Raw genomic sequence first — 15,154 nt, 5'->3', positions numbered from 1 at the left:
TGGAATTTCAACAAGGGTGCTGAACAAATAATTCTGGAATAGATTAGAAATCCTAGTTTTTCAAACACTGGGAATCCCTTTGTAGGATCTGGCTGGGATCCTCACCATGGGTCATTGTTGTTACTGATTGATGGCTTGTTAAGAACACCTAATCCCTTCACATTTATATTAATCTCTAGTCCTTGTTTGAGTAGAATTCTCTAGGTAGATTCTCAGTCCTCTTTATGCTGCCAAAAGTCTTACTAGTTTTTAACAGGATATAAGTTCCTGCTTGAGTGTTATATATAACAGTGGGGCATTCCAGACAGGCATGGGAAACCAATAAACCCAGTTGTCAGGCAGGGAAGGTTAAGGAGAAGGCAATTTAAGATCAGTAACTATCTTGCAAATTCTATTTCCTGCCCTGGATAAGAACCAACGGGAACTGGATATTCTTGGGACTTTCAGACGACTGTCAGGGTAGTGCCCTAGAGCTCGGCAGGGAGCAACCGTTCTAGCTGTGTCACTGTGCTGTGAACACAGCTGAATTCAGCAGTAACTCAACAAGTCCTCCGATGAAAGAGAGAGAAAAACAATTTAAAAATTATGAAATCTGCAGTCACAATTACCACAAAGCAACAAATGTAAATCTCTCTTTTTTAAAAGAGATTTTTAGATGAAATAATGTTGTCCACTAATGTTGCCTTGTTCACTCTGTCATGCTTTATAACTTAGTAAACTAACACCAATGTTGTATCTGAAGTGCATTTCACATGCTGTTAGGCATAATAATGCATATGGTATGCTTCATTTAAACAATCAGATATGCTTATTACTAGTCATTTATTTTACCTTTTGTTATTGATTGCTTTTTATTTCACTGGCTGAAATAAATTAATCCAGCTGACAACTTTCTTGCAAGATCATCAATAAGAAATTTTCAGTCAGGCAGCACATATTAGAGGCTTCTGACTGTAACAACACTTTCAGTAAAAGGATTTGATATTTTCTAAAAATCAATTCAGTATCGCAGATTCACAGACAGAGTTGTGCTAAACTCAGAGAAGTTAGAGCCAAACACCATAGAGCAGTAAGAGAACTAAGTGCTGCACAGATCACATTGAGCTGAACTTTCTCCTCCTTTTCTTGTATTTGTTTAATCACACTTTATACCCCAACGTCCTTTGCCCTTGATTCACCCTACTCCTGAAATCTGTAGCTATTACACTGAAACTGTCTATCAACGGATGTACAGAAAAATAGTGCCAAGAAAATAAATCCCTGACCCCCAATCTGGAGTCCCAAGTCACAATAGTAACAGAAAACTGGATTCCATTTTGCTAAAGGTTGTTCAGAGGCTTAGTAAAAGTTCATACCCATTCCTAGACTTATTCAACTTTGTTATTTTGACCAAAGCTTCTTAAAATAAATTTTTCTACTGGAAATATCTCAAGAATTTCTCCCATAGAGTTCTTATTCCTATGTCTTAACTGAAATAAAACCAATCCTTATATTATGCAACAAACCATTTAAGGGAGCTTAAACTGAAGAATCTAAACAACTTCATCTCAATCTAGTGTAGACTGAATGTAGGTAACTGCAGATGCCACTGAGCATAAATACCTCCCAGTACAATTTCTTCAAGCACAGAAAAATCCCCGCAGCAGCAAACCAAACTTCCCATAATGCATATCAAAACTTATTTCTCTCTTCCTGTTCTCCTAGTTTATTTTCCATGTTTCATTTACATCATCTCTTGGCTCTTTATGTATTTCTTATTTTCTTGCCTTTCTTCTTACTCCAGTCACCATTATGATATCAGTTAGAAGAGGTGGATATTAAGACTTCTGGCTCTCAATTGTCCTCACCTTACTGCATTGGTTCCTTCCTGGGTTCAGGGTAGGTATTAATTAGCTTCACACTAAAAAATACTAACTGCAATCAAGTTCCTGAAAACCTGAGTTCACAAGATAAACAGAAAATAACCTTTGTGTATAGTTCTATAATGCGTGTGAGACTTCTAAAGTTTCTATTACATTAAAAACAGACCTTGGTTTCAATCACTACATTGGTGAGAGACCATTTTAATGGGACTGAACGTCTGATTCATATTTTTGGTCATACCAGAACTGTATTCAGGAGACCTATAATTGTGATCTACCTCCTATGGATTAATACCAGATAGCCCAAAACAAATAGCTTTAAGTCAAAACTGAGCAATAATGGCAAACTTCAGATCCAATACTGAACTATGTCTTACTACTGATGGTGGAAGACTGAAGTTAGTGTGCCAGTTAAAAGTTATTTCTAGTTAAAAGGAGAAGCAAAGTATGCAGAGATTCTTAAATACGTGCATGTATATGCAAACCTGCAAGTATATGACTGTGGAAGATCTGGACACAACAGAAAACATTCTTTCTACCTCTCAATAAGTAACAAAGATATGTTATTTCAGAATGATGTTTGGCTCTGTCAAATAATCTGTATCATATGTCTATAAAATATTCCATCATTAATAAGTTATTTAATAAACTTGTCATCTACTTCAGTGCTTATTATTTGAATGGAATAGTCTCTGAGCCACAGGGCACAAGAGATATCTGATTTCTTTCTGCATTATGCATATACAGAAGCAGCTGAAAGCTGCAAATTTTCCTATTAGGGGAGTTTAATGGGCAATTTAGAGACACAGTTAGGGCTGACACCTGCAGAATGGAACTACAGCTACCAGAGAAACTGTCCCACGTGTTAAAGTATCCCAGCATAACTTCCAAAGTGTTACAGACATGCTTTAAATCTATGTTACCAGTATTCCTGATTTGTAGTGAGGTGAAAGCACATTCCTTTTATACAATGGCCCACAGATTTATTTAGTTTTCAAGGATTTATTTAGTTTTCAAGGTGTTAGAAAAAAGGAATAGACAGCGGTAGAATGCTGCATAGAATGTTGCAATAGAATTTTGCATTTCCTTTTTAGTTCAGATCAACTTTAAAATGTCACAAAGAAATGAAAAGACATTAGAGAATAAAAGTAAGCAGAATGAGCAAGAGGAATCAGTTGAAAAATGCATGAAAAGATAACTAAAGCTTTTCATTTTGAAAGTGAGTCAAAACCATATATTTATAATTGCCCTATTGATACAAAATTGCATTGGGGAGAACAATAACATGAGACAGCATCAATGAAAATGTAATAGTGGTTCATATCCAAAGGATCTTATTCAATTAGGGCAAAATCCCATAGTCACTGAAGGCACTAGGCACTTTCCCTTGATAGACCTCAATAGAGCCAAGATGTCATCTTTGACATCACACCAAGTAGATTATGCTTTTACAAGGACATTTTCTGTTTTATAATAGAAACAACATCAAAAAATACACCTATAAACAAAGAAAGCACAAAATTAAGACAAAACAAATTGCAAGAGTTTGGTGAAAATTGAAAACTTGTACAGGAGATAAAATAAACAGTAGACAGAATGACTGGCTTTGTTCAGTAAAACATTGCCAGATTGTTACCTAAATTTTATTAATAATAGAGATAACTGTAAGGAACTTAATTACAGTATAAGAGTTTAAGATGAGAAGTGTAATGCATTGGCAGAGGAAAATTAACACAGTTTAGCACCAGTAAAGACCTCTGACAAAATGCAAAGACAAAACCGTTTAAGCTAAGTATGAAAACCAAACTCCAATACTGCTTATAGTCAAAATTTGTACAGTATTTTTTGTCCCAAGACAGATATAGTCTTTGCCTACTGAAGGTACCTTTACAGTATATCATGTCATCTAAAAGATGCCAGCAAATATTCAATTCCTGCTTCAGGAACCATTGAACAGGTACTAAGATACTTCAGTACAATAATTACTACATTCTCTGTCAGAAGCTTCATTCCTCAGTACTGTATTCATTCACATATTTGGCTTTTTACTCCTGAGAGTGCATTTTTAACAGCGTAACAGGTTTAAAAAAGGCCTCTGTGTAATATATAGATGCCTATGCCCTCATGTATTTCTCCAGATATGACAAAAGCAACTAAAAAAAATCCTCAAAGGATAAGTTTTAAAAATCAGTATTTCATTAAAGACTACATCCCTATCATAGGAAGATCTCAATGACATTTACCGATGCTATAATGTTATGGTGTACTGCAATATGAAAAAGATTGAGCTATTTCATTGAACAGAAATAAGATACAATTTAACAGTACAATTCGATCAGCTGCAGTTGACTAGAAACAAGTTCTGCTGTATTCTGGGAGTTTCCTGTCTGAACAAGACCAAGGAAGGGAAAAATTTATTCTAGTTGCTTATTAGAGAATGACCATGAGCTCCTGATGCCATGCGGGATAAAGATGTGTACATCATGAAGAGCAATATACAGATACATAAAGGTATATTGAGGGGTTTAAAAAAAACCCACTCCTACTTTTCTGCCCAGAATACAATTGTAGTGAGACATGCCTAATAACATTAATTCAAAAAGGTCAGATGCAAAAACAAGGCCACTTAAATAATTGATAAAACAAACATGTAGCAGGAAATGAGATTTACCCTAGTTGGTTTAGAACAGGTTAGGAAAGACTTTGCTTGCTTTAAATAGATTAATACCCTCTAAACTCTGTAAAGAAGAGCTTCTTACAATAAAGGACAAAGTTGGCAAAGGGACAATGTGAATTGCCCATGGATTACCAGGCTGAAAATTAGGAAGAGGATTCGAGCCTTTAGAGCAGCAGTTTTAAATCAGTATTCTAATCACTATACTGGAGAAAACAAATCTAACTAGTTTTAAGGCAAATCTTACTACATTTCTGAAAAGGTCTGTATGAAGCTGCACCTAAGACTACATTTAGAAACTGAAACATTTTTTTTTAAGTATGAAGAGGAAAAAATACACCTTTGATATTTATGCCCCAAACTCAGATCTAACATGGAAAAGCTGTAAGAAGGTGTGATCCAAAAAGCAGTGAGCACAGAGTAAGACAACCACATTTGAAAAGCCACCTCTGCAGCAGCCTTGGCTACTTACTCACATGGTAATAGCTTTTGCTTGTCTCAAAAGGGCAAGTCTAGTTGGTCCACTGGAATGATTTCATTGTTTGAACCCAGTATCAGTCAGGTGTTGGACACATAAAGGTTTAAAGAGTTACTAGACTTCACTGGAATTATTAAAAATATTAAGACACACTTTGCTTTCAGTTGCAGCTTACTGGAAATATATTTTTGAGCCTACAGAAACTCAATTTCAGTGCACTGACATGCAATATCTCCCTGCAATACCATGCAGCAAGCTCCAGTAAGAGAAAAAATTCAGAAATCTTCCCTTCACTGCAATATTGTTGCTTACCCATGTTGAAAGGGAATAAAATAATCCTTGGTAGATATGAAATTGTTCATTTTTTCATTTCAAGCAATATCTTAGAAACCATCAGGAGGTCATGTATTCCATTTGTCATATATAGTGTTTTCCATCTTCCCAGAGGCACTGGAATGCATGTATAATTCACACAGAAGAAATATTCAATAAAATGTTCAAAACATTTTGCAAACAACACACAGCAAATAAGCCTTTATTTACTCCTTTTGTGTTATGCTGTCTCTTCCCTTGAAAATACTCTTCTCTGTATAATTTTTGATCCAATATTTCTGTGGCATTATTGTTGTTCTGCTACCTTCCCTAAGTAAATTACATATAGAGAAAATCAGAAGATGCTTACTTGCAGCTACATTCTTAGCAAGAAATACATTCAATGAATTCACTGCTGAGAGATTTATGTGATTCTAATCAAAAAGTGTCATAATAAAATGTTTACATTGTAAAATGAAAAATCTTAGGCTCTTCAGGGTAGCAGGATGGGAAGTTTGCCACTTGGCATAGCTAAACTTTTATGAATGTTTATGAATTATTCTACCGGAAAGTGAATGATGGGCTGTAATAGTTTTTGTGTATATGTCACTATTCCCTACTGCACTATGATGGGACTATTCATGTATAACAGTTAATACAGCAGAGTTGGAGCTTTTTCTGCCTCGGTAGATGCTGAAGTTTTCAGAGCCAGACACTTGCTAATGCCTATTTGTATGCATCTGAGCCCAGACATTTTCCAACTTCAGGAAGACAGAAAAGGCATAAAATAGAGTTTAAGAAGAAACACATTAGATATCTTAAAAAAAAATATTCTAAAAAGCAGGAATGCTAAAATCCATTTTAGGACATCTCCATATAGCTTCACCATTCATCCATTGCAAATCATAAGCACACACCAGTCATTAAATGCCATTCTATTTTTTCCACAGAAGTAAGGGCACATTCAAAACACACACAGTGGCAAATCAAAATCGTTTTTAAAAAAACAACAAAAAAACCCCAGTCAGGTCTGTGCTGCTACCTACTCCAGGCCCTGCCAGAGCAGGAGGAATGGGGCATGAAAGGGCCGGTAACTGACCTGTGCACTCACCGCCCAGAAGTGAGGGAGTGTGCACAGAGTAATTTCAAATGTCAGTGGAGCTTCTACTTCACAGTGTGCTTTGGCTGAGTTGAGTCCCAAATTCCTCCAGAACCACTGGTGATCATGGCCCTTACTAACCTCTCTGTTCTGCTGGATCATTAAGCCACAGATCAGCCTGCTGTTTCATAAGATAAAGGCAAATCATTTTTTCCCTAACTTCAGAGTACCACTACAGCATACATCTTAGGCAAGGCTCATTAGCAGGAGGTTTTAAAAAGAGAAAATTAACAAACAGAATAAATAAACCCACTTATTTGTATAGCAAACTATATTTGTTGGTATAAGAAATGGTCTCTGTGTTCAGCTTTGCAAGACAGAGATGAAAGATGGCATTATGGATGGCAGTCCATTAAGTAGGTGCATGGATCACAGATTTCCTTCACGTTCTTCCTTTGAAAAGGCAAGTTGTTGCCAGGAAGCTGCTCCTGTTTTGTAATAGCTCTTCAGAGCTTCTTTGAGCTGCACAAAATCTAATCTAACTTACCGTCTTCCGTTGCTGTCATTTTCCTTCCATTTTTGCAGTTAGTAGCTGACAGTGTTTATGAAATATTGCACGTAAGGTTGTCTGAAGTTCTCCATTCCCTTTTCTACCTTTGTCTTACTAAAAATGGTAATCTTGGTGGTAAATTAGAAAACAAAATAATAGAGAACAGTATCTTAAGCAGCAGACAGATCCTGAGACACAACTGCTTGTGCCATGCTGAAATTTCCCTTTACTCTTTACAAAACAAAAAGCCAGACAGAACATTTTCCCTTCCCAACCACAGGTAACAGCTAGATTTGTCATGCCTTCAGCCTGTGAGTTCACATGCTATTTATCATACAGCCGCTTCAGCGATCCCAACTGGTTGCTGCTTCTTCATGTTTAAATACCTAAGCTGCAGTACAAAGCTCCAAAAGGTATAAAAGCCTGAAAAATTTAGGCCATGGCACGGCTGCAATTTCAAAGGAAAGTCTGCATGTTTGTTTATTTGAATAAATGTTTATGTAAACAGGGTTCTCTAATCATACACACGTGGTAACACTGAGTCAAAAGCACTGGTACACCTTTGACATCAGTTGGTTTGATATCCTTTAATATGACAGTAATTAAAATTAATTCATGCAGATTTTCCTTTAAATATACTCCATTAGCAAAGAGCATTTGTCAAATCTACCTCCAGCATACAATGCCTAATGATATCCCTAAACATTAAAAGCCCTAATCTTGTAATTTATTACTCAAAGCAGTTTACACGTATTAGTATAATATACTGCAAGCAGTGAATTAACAGATGTCTTTTTCTACGTGGAATAATTTACTATAAATTCATGCATATTTAGTAACAGTATGATACAATTAACTACAGTGGACCTGTTGAAATGAGAAGTAGCTCTGATGCCATGCTGAAGACAAAAGGTGTTTTGAATACTCGCAGACTCGACAGTTTTGTTAGGATGTAAAATTCCCATTTACAGTTTAGGACATGCACCTGATTACAAATCCTAATAGCCTCCATAGCAGAGGGAAACAAGTGCAGACATGGACAATTGCAATATTTACTGTCCCATTATTATTCAATATATTTATTCAATAAAACCCAGCACTACCTTATTAGGCACATTGCCACTTAGATTGTAAACAAATCACTGAGGCCATAAACAAATCCCCATTCTCACATCAAGTCATTTCATAAAAAATAAGAAATGCAGCTACAGATATTAATAAGTCCAGGCTTATGCACAAAATTATCAAGCCAATATTTATGTTAAATATGGTATCTTGACTCAGTGACCGTTAACTACCAGCTTTGATTTATATCCTTGATATCCTCAAGGTTCCTACTGTGTAGTTCCCAACTCAGTCCTTGAGGATTAATGAGCAAGCAGAGAATGCAGAAATTTCAGCCTTTGATAGATGTAGGACTAAAAGATTGTTACATAGAATTAAAAATACTTAACAAACAATCACTAATGCTTGTCATCAAGAAAAAGAATGCATACACATATACATGGTAGGACAAAGTGAATCAACAGTAATCACAATCCAGAAATCAGCAAGCTCTTAAATTTTCAAGGTGAATGAAGAGAGCTAGCAGACATTCTGGTTGGCATTATGTCATTGGATCTTATCATTAAAAGCGTCTCTATTTACACCCTTTACCTCCACACACCTCATGGTATTCTCCCTTCGGGAGAATATATAAGTGCATTAACTGACTTGGTAATTAAGGAAAATTACAGATACCGTTCCTTTATCAAGAACTTTAGGTATCTGAGGTCTTGAACTGAGAATCTGTGGCAACCGGCCAGATCTCAGCAAATCTGAGCTAGGAATGTATTATAAGCACAGATAGGTTGAGCAAGGTAAAAACTGATTAGCCCAATCAATAAAACCCAGCGGGATCTTCTGTAGCAGCACTGAATGTATAGGCTCCTGGACTTGGTTTGCTCCTGGACAACAAAAAAAAAAAAAGGGAGAGGATTGGTTTGTTAATGTTCTTGTCATTGAGGTCATCACTTACATGCAGTGATCTTGTCATTGACAATTGGATAAATGGATAATGGTTAATACCTGATAGTACATAAATAGTATCATCATGGATGCAACTGCTGCTTCTTCAATAAAAATGTTTTACATCAGTAAATGAGATTTTCCTCAGTTTTACCAATGGGAATTTGCAACTAAATTATGTGAAGGACCTAAGCCAACTTTATTTCCATCTCCTCCTATTGTGTGACTGTTTTATAAGTGACTTGATTACTGTAGTGTTCAGCACTTCTCATTTCTAAATGGTTCTCATAATTCAATACAAGAAGTTCTAACAAGTTATATTAAACATGGGTACAGAGCAAGGAGCAGTCTCTTCAGGTTAATTGCTCCTGCTTTTAGGTGGCTGCTGAAATAAAATAATCTATGACCTCTTCCAATCTATCAGCTTCACAAAAGAGAAGGGCAACTGTCACAAATCTGTAAAGTTCTTTCTCCCCTGATCAGAATTTTAGGTCTGATAAACATTTTGTTCTGTTGTATTTCTCATGCGGTTATTTTGCCTGAATCACCCTGCCAAATATATCAAACATTGGACAGCATGATGAAAAATACTTGAAAATAGGCCTTAACAGCACTGGGATTTTTATCATGTACTGATTATATAATGATTAGATTTACCATGTTATTTTTGGAAATAACTCTAAAATGTTATAAATGTTATATCATTTTTTAAATCACAAACACTTCGGGAATGCAGAAGGCTATTAGCTTCATTGCAGCCCTTTAAACTGCTGTGAAATGAGCTCTAAATGTGCTATAAAGTGAGTTCAACAATTTATAAGCCTCCCCTGATTAGCCTTGAGCAAGATAGAAATGTTACAGAAAACCACTGTTGCAGAACAGATAGTTATTCACTTTAGGGATGGGTGATCCTTTAGTGGTTTGTGTTGAAAACTAAATAATATAGGTTTGTTCCTTTGGTGTTCCTTTTCAGGCAATTTCCACAGTGTCTCTCCAGAACTTGCAGTTTACCTTACAGTTTCAGAAAACAGAGGGGTTTCTACATGTATTCTGCATGTCCTTTCCCTGAGCTCTAGTAACACCTCCCAGCTGTCTCTAAGCAGCACCCTTCTCCCTTATCTCCACAGGCATTCATTTTTTTCCTGAGGTACTTAAATGAAAACTACTATCTCATTTTTACATCTTACAAGTATCTACAAGAAAAACGACTACACCTATATAAGATCTGATATCCTGAAATGTGACCAATACACTCAAGTTGTCCCATATATAATATAAGTGTTTTGAAGTAGCTCCTGACAGAAAGAATTGAAGTTCTGAGCATCCTTATTGCAAGTAGCTTACGGAAAAAAACATAAATAATGATCTACTTTTTCTTAGCAAATGTATACATCATGACCAAGGGTAGCATGGATTTTTAATCTTCATTTTTTGATACCCTTAGCTTTTATGTCTTTAGAACACATCTGAGAAAGTAAAAGTATATTTTCCTGATAGTCTGGATATGAAAGGAATCATTTACAGAGATTCAAAGTCATTTACCAAGCACCATTTAGGAAAGCTATTTATTAGAGGCCTGGCTGACTGCCTTGATCTACCATCCCCAGTTCAAACCATTCACTTCTATCACAGTGTAACAAGCCACTGATCAATACAGAGAATCTTCTCTGAATGCAAGTTAACTTTTTTCCCCATCAGTAAGCAATCCTCCCCCTCTCTCCCCTGAGGCACTCCAAAGCCAATCAATTTACAGCGTCTACTTCGTCTGTTTGCATTTGATAAAGTGCTGCAGTCCGATGCTTTAGAGGAGGCAGGATTCTGAGCAATAATTTGTTACCTAGCATTTACATATTTCCATCAAGAAGCCAGAATATAAATATTTTGCCTGGAACTACATCTTACATCCACTTAAAACTATGGCTCTCATGAGAAATAAATTACACCACATAAAACACTCCACATCGTTAAAGCACTGGACATGGAAAGCCACAGAATTAAACTGTAGTATATTTTATACCTAACTATGTACAAATGCTGCATTATCCATGCGAATAAAGGAGAGCTCTCTGTGCACGACAGTGTAGAAGTTTCTTTCACAGACAAATCTCAATTACTTTGATTTAGGATTCTGAAGATATTTTTTCAGGTATTCTGAATGTATTGATTCTGTTCGGTTTTGGTGTGGGTTATGATTTTTGGTTTGGTTTCAGGTTTTTTGGTCAAACATACCTTCCTTTGTACTTTAAAACCCCAGGCAGAAATGGAAGGGCTACAGTTGGGGTAAGACAGAAACACTGACCCAAGTTAGAAGTGCCAGAAGTCTCTACAGAAACATTCCTCAAGATACTAAGTCCACCATTCAAAAGATGCATGTGTGCCCTGGAAAAGCTTGTAAACTTTTGGATACTCACACAAACTAAATTAAACCCTGAACCTTCTGTGACACATCTATGGTAATTACGATGGGAATTGTTACAAGAATTTAAGAGGGTATGGTTCATAAATCCTATTAACCTCTTAATCAAAGATCACTTTGAAAATTCCATGTCACTGGATCTGTTACAGATTTTGTTATGTCCCCTGCCTAGCACTGCCAAAATGTCTATTTTTTGCCCAGTTAATAGTGCTTGAAAGATCTGTTCACAAGATTCCCAAAGAATAAGGATGTCAGAGTTTGAAATGTTGTGCTCTCCTAAAAATGAAAAGGGAATTTTGAATACTAACTTCTGTTTATGTTTATTTTTAAAATAGATGGATTCAAAATTAAATTCTTAAAATTATTGAGATTAATGATCAGTATCTGCAAGTAACAAGAGTAAACAGAAAACATCCAGATCGAATGAAATTTAATATTTGAACTTCACTAGAGACTCAAGTAGCTTCTGATAGTAGGTGACCAGTTCTTGTTTGTGAAGTAACATAAAGATGTTATACAGTAAGAATAGAGCTTGCTGGGAAGGGCCATCTTTACAGTTTATTTTGAAGTGCAAAAGTACAAATTTAAATGTTAAGATAAATAGTCAAGATCTTTAGTAAACTACTAGTTATAATTCACTTCAGATTTTGACTTTTCCGAAGAGCACACATGCTTGGATTTAAAGCACTGTTTGATGGTCACAGTATTATTCATCTTCATCTGCTCTCTAACCATCCCTACAAGATTTTTCAGTGAAGGCTACTACACTGCTACCTCAAACAATAAAGCAACTGAACAGAGGAATGCTATCTTCTATTTCTTCACAAAAATTAAAATAAATTTTAAAAAAAGAAAATAAAACCCTTAAGCTTTGCATGAATAGTATTCAGTACAGAAATCTGAGTTCTGATTTTATCTCACCAGCTCAGAAATAAATATTCCCACGTCTCCATTTCAACTTCTTTTCTACATTTACTGGATTCCAAGGTATTTCTAGGATTGATTTTTTTTTTTTTTTTTTGGATGAACACCTAAGCCAGATGCTCAATACCCAAGGCTAAGGTGACTGTATTATGCCAAGCTAGGCAACAGGTGAAAGACAAGAGAATTAAGAACAAGAGGTATGTGCTGTATACTCTGCCCAAGATTTCTATGAATCTCAGGTTGGTTTGTACATAAAATTTACTTCAGGCACTTCTTATATATGCAAAACATCACCATTTCATAATTTTCTTCTAATCTCTGCAAAACTATGGCAGAATACATGTGGAATTAAGTGGCTGATATTATTGAGTAAAAGAGTAAGTTTCACATTAAAATTAATCCAGCTTGAAATCTTGCAGTAGATGAAACGGGTAAAAGCATCATGCCAGAACCACCAATGACCCTGGTAGCCAAAGAATAGCGGTGGGATGAATGCTGTACTGCAATGCACAACAGCACTGATTTAAATATTATTAAGACAATTTTCTGCTATTCAGTAGATGCTCATTGCTGGGAAGCAGTGAAGCAATATTCTTCAGTGGGAAGGAGGAACGTCTGCAACTCAATTATGAGCTCCCAACATAATGCCATAAGCAAGCACTAATATGACCTACGAGTCAATCAAAACATTTATAACAGGGAAGTTGCTCATTAGTGACAAGAACAGAAAAACAGCATTTAAAAGCCTGCGTTTCCATAGCACTGCTGTGAAGCCAGGGTATCACCTGAGGTGCTGTACTTACTTGTTCCCGCCTCTGTTGTTTCTGATCACATCCTTAGTTGTAAGCAAAGTTAACAGAGATGCTTATTCTGTGTGTGTACACACGGTTCCTCATTCAAGACCCAACTTGACTTCAGATTTTGCAGCTGTACACTATTTCTCTGTGCAAGAGACAAAAGGTGGGAGGATCCCTAACTATTGTCTTGAGGGTTGTGGATATTAAACTTCTTGCTGAAATGCAATCTCTTAAAGCATATAACACTGCACATTCACCCTTTTATTTACCCAGTGTCACGTCCCGCTCCAACGAGGGGGACAAGTGACTCAGATTCGCAAATCCCCAATTGGAGCGGACAACAAGTCTCCAAGTTCAAGCATTTATTAACTACCTACAATGTACTAATTGAACACATGATAATTGGCTAAGTACAGAGCAAGTTGTGGTGAGCAATGTAATATGTCTTGCATTTCTTAATAGAAAAAGGAAAAGAGGGAGATAGAGGGAATGGGGGAATACAGATCACTGGTCTGGGTTCCTGCGCTGATCCTGCTGGCGAGGGTTCCAGGAGGCGGCCGTCTTCTTCGCTTCACTGCTCTCTCCAGACCATCAGGGGGGCAGGGAGAGGGGCTGCGAGCCCTTTCTTCCCCCCTTTGATTTATACCCACTTTCCTTGGGTCTGTCCCCTAGGTTGACCCACAGACCTACGTATCCCATGTACGGGGAGGGGTAAGGTGTTTCATGGGACGATGTAATTAGCATGATCATGACAGCCCTCGTTAGCATATTGAGGGGTGTTAACTTTAATATGCATTTCGAGGATAATGAAGCAAAGTTCATTCACCAGACACATGGCCCTTGAAATGTGCCCAGGTGCCCCAGGGCAGAGCCGTCCTGTCTCCACAGGGCTCTCTCCCCCAGCTACACCGGGCAGCGTTATCAGCTTCGGCCTCCACAGAATGCACCCTGGGACTCAGAGTTTTGTCTTGCGAGTGTTTGAGGCATTTCTTCAATCAGCCTCAACTTTTGCTTTCCCAGGTTGTTTGTCTTAGTTTCTCACAGGCCTGGTTTCTCGTCTCTCACATCCCACCCCATGACTCAAATACTCCAAGTTTTTCTTTGACCATTGTGATCTCAAAGGGTATAGGAAAAAAAGAAGACAGAGGGTAAGACAGCATATATCTAACTGCTGCAAGTCATACTATGAAAAGCAAAACTTTGCACAATATTACAATACTAATATTTACAAGCCGTCTTCCCCACCCCGTGAGTCCTGATGATCCTGGTGATGTTACCCATGACCCAGGGTTCCATCCATCAAACCAGTTCATCGGTCCAAAAAGTTCTCTGTTCCTGTTGGCAATCTTCTTCATTGTGGCATGGGTCTCCTCTGTAGAGGTGATGGCACTGTGGATGGTGATGCAGCATTCTCCCTCAGTCTGACTCAGCACACCGCACAGTCCATGTTCCTTCAGCAATGCTAGCTGGATTTTGCAATGCCATTCTAGATGCTTGGTGGATCTGCACCTTTAATTCCTTAAAGGCATACCTTGTTAGTACATATATATGATAAGTTAAATTTTCTAAAACTATTTGAGGTTACACAATCACATTAGAAGGTCAATAAGGATTTAAATGAGAATACAATTTAATATTTAGGTACAATTTGTTAATGCTTAATTTGTGGGACCAGACCCCTCCAGCTAGTCTTTGATTACTTTGATTACTTCATCTTGCTGTTGGTTATATGATATTTGTAAGCACCAGTGTGCAGTCACAGGTGACTCACAGGCTGCCTTAATTTTGGAGGTGATTCCCAATAAGGTAACTTAAGGCACAACTCCAGGTAAGCCTTCCAATAAGTGGATTCTCCACACTTAGCAGGTATGATTCCACAAATTATATAACAATGTAAGCAGATTACAAATAATAACTAGCTCATAATGCCTATAACTATTGAAAGCACTAAAAGTAACATAGGTCTTTGGTCGTCCAGGATCAATATCCTGTAAAACAAATACATGCATAACAAAACAATGATGGTTAGAAAGAA

This window comes from Athene noctua, chromosome 12 (genome assembly GCF_965140245.1).
Source record: "Athene noctua chromosome 12, bAthNoc1.hap1.1, whole genome shotgun sequence".
NCBI lineage: Eukaryota > Metazoa > Chordata > Aves > Strigiformes > Strigidae > Athene > Athene noctua.
Note: the sequence above shows the minus strand (reverse complement) of the source record.